The sequence below is a fragment of the Ornithorhynchus anatinus genome, chromosome X1, assembly GCF_004115215.2.
Source record: "Ornithorhynchus anatinus isolate Pmale09 chromosome X1, mOrnAna1.pri.v4, whole genome shotgun sequence".
NCBI classification, from domain to species: Eukaryota; Metazoa; Chordata; class Mammalia; order Monotremata; family Ornithorhynchidae; genus Ornithorhynchus; species Ornithorhynchus anatinus.
In genome coordinates this window covers 44,853,217-44,859,216 of record NC_041749.1, presented here as the reverse complement: position 1 = coordinate 44,859,216, position 6,000 = coordinate 44,853,217, and positions in this window count along the sequence as shown.

The following is a 6,000-nucleotide window of genomic DNA, read 5'->3' as shown; positions in this document are numbered from 1 at the left end:
ACCTGTAAAATGGAGGAAATAATATTAATCCTACTTCTCCTTACCTCCCAGGGAAGTCATGAGCATAAAATGAGATAACTGGTGGAAAACCCTTTGGAAAAATATAAAGCTATACAAAAAAACATGAATTATTATAAGGGTGCCAGAGTTGCCATGCAAGACTGTTACTTGTAGACTGTAAGCTCTTTGTGGGCAGGGATCACATCTACCAACTCTGTTGAATTGCACCGGGTTCCCAAGCATTTAGAACAGTGCTCTGCCCACAGTAAACGCTCAGTCATTACCCTTGATTGATTGATTGATTAATTGATCAGCTGGTTATGAAAAGTCAGAGACACAAAAGGATCCGATTGGGAACGGAGTTGGAGACACTTGAAGCAGGCAGTGCTGAAAATGTCAGAGGCGGCATTAAGGTGGCCCAGCCTTCAGTCTGCTGGCGGGCACTGCCTAGGGGTAAGCTCCAGGAATGCCACCTCCAAAGTCATCCGGGACCTGCCGGTGTGGTTGGATGCCATTTTGGCGGCTGCCAAAGGGCTGCTGTAAATTCTGGCCCCTAGGGATGCTTTGTGTGGTGAGCAAAGCCGCGGTTGAATGTGGTCCCGAGGGAAGTTGGCTGTTTGGCCCCCACCTAGGGCTCAGGAAGCTGCAATAGCAACACTCGGTTTGGCAACATAGAAAGCATCAACTGCTGGCGTAGGAGAGGCCTGGTGGGGTGGCGGGGGGGTGGTGGAAAATCCCTCTTGGTTTTCTGCCTTTTGCCACCAGCATGGAAAGTGGAAGCTGTTTTGCAGCTGCTTTTGAATTGTTCTCTCCTCTTTGCCTGGATCAAAAGTCGCCAACTGGTGTTGGAGATCTTAGGCTGCTTGTCTGCAGCTATACCAGCAGGCGGTAGGTTTCCTTCCCCTGGGCTTCCTCAACCGGTCGTTTCTGCAGGAAGAAGGTGCAGGGTGGCACTCTTGGCTTTTTCCAGGGAGCCAGGTTAGAGCAAGGCCTTCCCAAGACGACAGACCAAAGCCACATTCCCCTGGGCTTTGCCTTGCAAGAAGTCTTGCCACTTTAATTACAAAAGTTAGGGTTGGGGTGAGGGTATGGGGATGTTGGGGGGTTTGCTTTTTTTTAAATACCTTTCTGGAGGGATTTCAAATATGCAAGGAATTCTATCAAAAGCTTGGGAGAGGGAGAAAGGAGAAAAATAGCCCCTTTATCCCAAGTGTCCTGCCTAGTTGTGCCGCAAACCACAACCCAGTTTGGTTTCTGGAGAAGGTGAGGTGAGGAACAGTGAGAATTTGCCAGGTCCAGCAATGGGAAGAGGGCAGTCCCAGAGAAAACTAAAAAACTAACAAGAAATCTGAGGAAATGCCATTCGAAGCAACTGCCTAACTTTTCTGTGCCTCAGTTCCCTCATCTGCAAAATGGGGATTCAAAATAGGTTCTCCCTCCAAATTTGACTGAGCTCCATAGGGAACTGATGATCTCGTAGCTACCACAGCACTTAGTGCAGTGTTTGGCTCATAGTGAGCACTTAACAAATACTACAATTATTATTATTGCTCTGGATATTACCAAATGGTCTTTATAATAATATTTATTTTTATTATGGTATTTGTTAAGCGCTCACTAAGTGCCAAGCACTGTTATAACCACTGCAGTAGATACAGGGTCATCAGTTTGGACAGTCCCTGTCCTACATGGGACTCACAGACTAGGTAGGAGGGGGTAGGATTTAAACTCCATTTTTACAGATGAGGAAATTGAGGCACATAGAAGTTAAGATACTTGCCCAAGGTCACAGAGCAGACAAGTGGTAGATTCGGGATTAGAATGTAGGTCCTCTATCTCCCAGGCCCGGGCTTGTTCCTCTAGGCCACTCTGCTTCAGCTGTCTTTTAAAAATCTAATGAATTTCTCTTGAGAGGTAAGATCCATACCATAATGGAAAGAGATACCCAAGCAAGGGGAAGAGCACTTCTAGAGAAATAGCCCTGGATCCCCAGGGAGAGGAGAACCCTTTGACTGCCCCCTCTAACAACTGGGGAGAAAACAAAGCATTCTGACAAATTCAAACAAAGTAATCTCATCCCTTAAAAGAGAGAGGGACCTTGAGAACAAATGAGGCTTAAGGGCAGAATCTGCTCCTTGACTCCGGAGAGTCAACATATTTCGAGTTACAATAAACATTTGAAAACGTACACCCTGTTTCAGCTTTACAACACGTCGGTATCAACTTTACAACATCACCAGCCTCCTTCCTGACATCAGAAGTGGGAGTGCAGATGGTAGAGGAAGTGTATTGGAGTCACAGGGAAATAAAGAAACCATTTTGAAAGCTGCGGTGGATGGGGGAGTATGATGAGGGAGAAAGTTTAGGAAGGTTTGGGGGTGTGAGGTGGGAATGGCCAGAGGGGGAGTGGAAGTGAGAAAGGGAAGGGCTTACCTGTCAGGTGGAGTCAAGAAGGAAGATCAACGAGTTCATTTTACTTATTATTATCATTATTATTATTTGTTAAGCCTTACTACGTGTCAAGCACTGTTCTAAGCGTTGGGGTAGATACAAGTTCATCAGATCAGACACAGTTCCTGTTCCACAAGGGGCTCACAGTCTAAGTAGGAAGGAGAACTGGTATTTAATCCCCATTTTACAGTTGAGAAAACTAAGGTGCAGAGAAGTTAAGTCGCTTGCTTCACACAGCAAGCAACTGGCAGAGCCAGGAGTAGAACTGAGGTCATCTCTGCCTGCCTACTTGCTTTGTTTTGTTGTCTGTCTCCCCCTTCTAGATTGTGAGCCTGTTGTTGGGTAGGGATTGTCTCTGTTGCCAAATTGTACTTTCCAAGCACTTAGTACCGTGCTCAGCACATAGTAAGTGCTCAATAAATACGATTGAATGAATTAATTAATCTGATTCCCATGCCCTGGCTTTGTTCATTAGGCCATGCTATTTCTGATAACAATAATAATAATTCTGGAATTTGAAAGTGCTGACTCTTGTGCCAAGTACTGGGGTAGATACAGGATAATCAGATCAGGCACAGTCCCTGTGGGAGAACAGGTACTGAATCCTCATTTTACAAATGAGGAAACTGAGGCAGAGAGACATGAGGTGACTTGCCTAAAGTCACACAACTGGCAAGTGGAGAAACTTGATTTTGAGCCCAGGACTCCTGTCTCCCAATCGTGCACTCCCATCCACTAGGCCTAGTCAGCCTCGTCAGCTACTTTATCATAAAACCTCTCTGATCCAATATAAATACATGATTGAGTACCCAATTTAGAGTAATTTTAACAAAAACAGGGTATTCAGCCTTGGTTGAGGAACCAATCCCTCATTTCTCCTACACAAGATTTAGGTTTAAGATGCAGTTCCCAGGAACCAATTGGTAAATCCGAGGATGACCTGAATTCTCAATCTCCCTGGTGACCAACGGCACTCTTGAGATTATCCAGCAGTAATTAGCTTCCAAATACAAAAATGATGGACTACTAGAGCTAAACCCTGTATTCATTTGGCAGGGGTCCCATGTAGGGTCCTGACCATCTTTTAAACGCCCCAGTTGGAGGTACACCCTATTCTGCCACAACACGTGCTTTCATTACATGGTTTGAATTTATTACAATGGAAGAATAAGGGAACATTCTTCCCACAATATGAGTTGGTTCTGCCATAACACAAGCCACATGTGTGTGCCAATAGTTTCGGAAAAAGGAAGAAATATGTCTGGTCTCAGTGATGCTGCCATGCTTACCAGCCTCTGCCTCAGCCTACTGCACGGTGTCGTGTAGTTGGGTGTTTGCAACTTTATATTATTTAACACTGTGAAGTTAACAATGAGTGTCCCGGGTGTAAAGCTAGTAACTGCTAGGGCTTGGTCACAAGATTAATTCAGGAATTTGAATTGAAAAATGCCAGTCGGTAGCCTCTCTGGACTACCTCCCCCCAGCCCAGTGATTTCCACCAGATCGATGTGACGACGAACATGATTTTCCCATAGTTGGAGATTCTTCCAGAACACAAACATTCGTGTTACAGGACAACTCCCTGAACTTAGCTAAGAGGCCCTGGCCAAAAATATTAATGTGAAAATCATCAAAATTCATCAAGAGGAAGATGCCAATATGAAACAGATTTATCTCGTTGAGACAAGACCAAAAAAAATCCATTTGAACCAGGAAAATCATGTTTATTTTGTTTGCCCTAAACTTCCCTGACCCGTGACGCTTTCAGAATACTGTCCAGTTTGTGGGGAATCACTCTCTAAACTCCATCTGAATGGTTAGCGGGGCCGAGCAGGCGGGATCTTCATTCATTCACTCATTCTACCATTCAATCGTATTTACTGAGTGCTTACTGTGTGCAGAGCACTGTACTAAGCACTCAGGAGAGTACAATACAATAAACAGACACATTCCCAGCCCACAGAGTCTACAGGTGGGGAGACAGACATTAATATAAATTAATAGATTACAGATATGTACATAAATGCTGTGGGGCTGGAAGGGGGGGAAGAACAAAGGAGTCATTCAGGGCGATGCAGAAGGGAGTCGGAGAAGAGGAAAGGGGGGCGCTTAGTCTGGGAAGGCCTCTTGGAGGAGATGTGCCTTCAGTAAGACTTTGAAAGGAGGGGAGAGAAACTGTCTGTCAGATGAGGAGGAAGGGCGTTCCAGGCCAGAGGCAGGACGTGGTCTAGGCTTCGGCGGCGAGATAGGTGAAATCGAGGGTGAAATCGAAGCACAATGTGAAGGTTAGTATTAGAGGAGCCAAGTGTGAGGGCTGGGTTGTAGAAAGAGAGTAGCGAGGTGAGGTGAGGGGGGGAAAGTGGTCGAGTGTTTTAAAGCCAATGGTGAGGAGTTTAGCATCTAATTTGTCTATCTGTTGATCAGAGAGGGGACTTCAGTTCGTTGTCGTTTAACTCCTCCCTGCTACGATGACCCTCTAAAAAGAAGGGGGTGGGGGGGAGGACGACCTGAGAAAAACACCATGGCACATCAGAGAAAGACAAACTCTCAAGGTACCCCACTTCGACGTAGTCCCTTTCAAGTTAAACTTCAGTTAAGTTCAGCTACTTTGGGGATTCTGTCTGTCAAAATGTACCCCGGTGAATATTTACCTTTGTATTGACTACAGGATCTTTGATTTCTCTACAGCATAGCATGTAAGTTTATATAACGTAAACGTGGACTTTATACTCTCTCTCCACACATGATTTTCTCGTTAATTAGCAACCGTGCTCTCGTGTCCTTGCCAACATAATTATGTGAAAAATTCAATTATCCCTATTGTGTTGGTTGAATGCAAGTAAAAACATGATTGCAAATTCTGGCTTTAAGACTTTTGCCTTTTCCCACTCAATAGGATAGTGCAAGAGTAGATTTTCAGTCAAAATTACCTTGTAACTACCCAAGCAGTTGGCACAGTTCTTGCCACATGGTAACAAACGCCACAATTATTATCAGTGTGGATGTTTGTACATGCATGAGAGTATGTTATGTATGTGTGCACACATGTTTATCTGAAATTATGTACATATCTTTCATTTATTTTAATGGCTATCTCCCCCTCTAGACTATAAGATCATTGTGGGCAGGACTCATGTCTACCAATTCTAGAGTATTTTTCTCTCCCAAGGGCTTAGTACAATTCTCTGCATGTAGTAAGGACTCAATAAATACCATTGATTGATATGAAGCTTTGGTCATGAAATTTACTGAGCTACAAAAGAAAAGAATTGGCTGAAAAGTAGCAGGGCCAAGTGAAAGAGCAACGGACCTGGGAGTTAGAAGGCCTGGGTTCTAATCCCGGCTCTGCCATTTGTCTGTGGTGTGATCTTTGGCAAGCCACTTCACTTCTCTGTGCCTCAGTTACCTCAACTGTAAAATGGGGATTAAGACTGTAAGTCCCATGTGGGACATGGGCTGTGTCCAACTTGATTAGCACACCCCAGTGCCTAGTACAGTGCCTGGCCCATAGCAAGCACTAAACAAATACTATTTTTAAAAAAAAAGGTG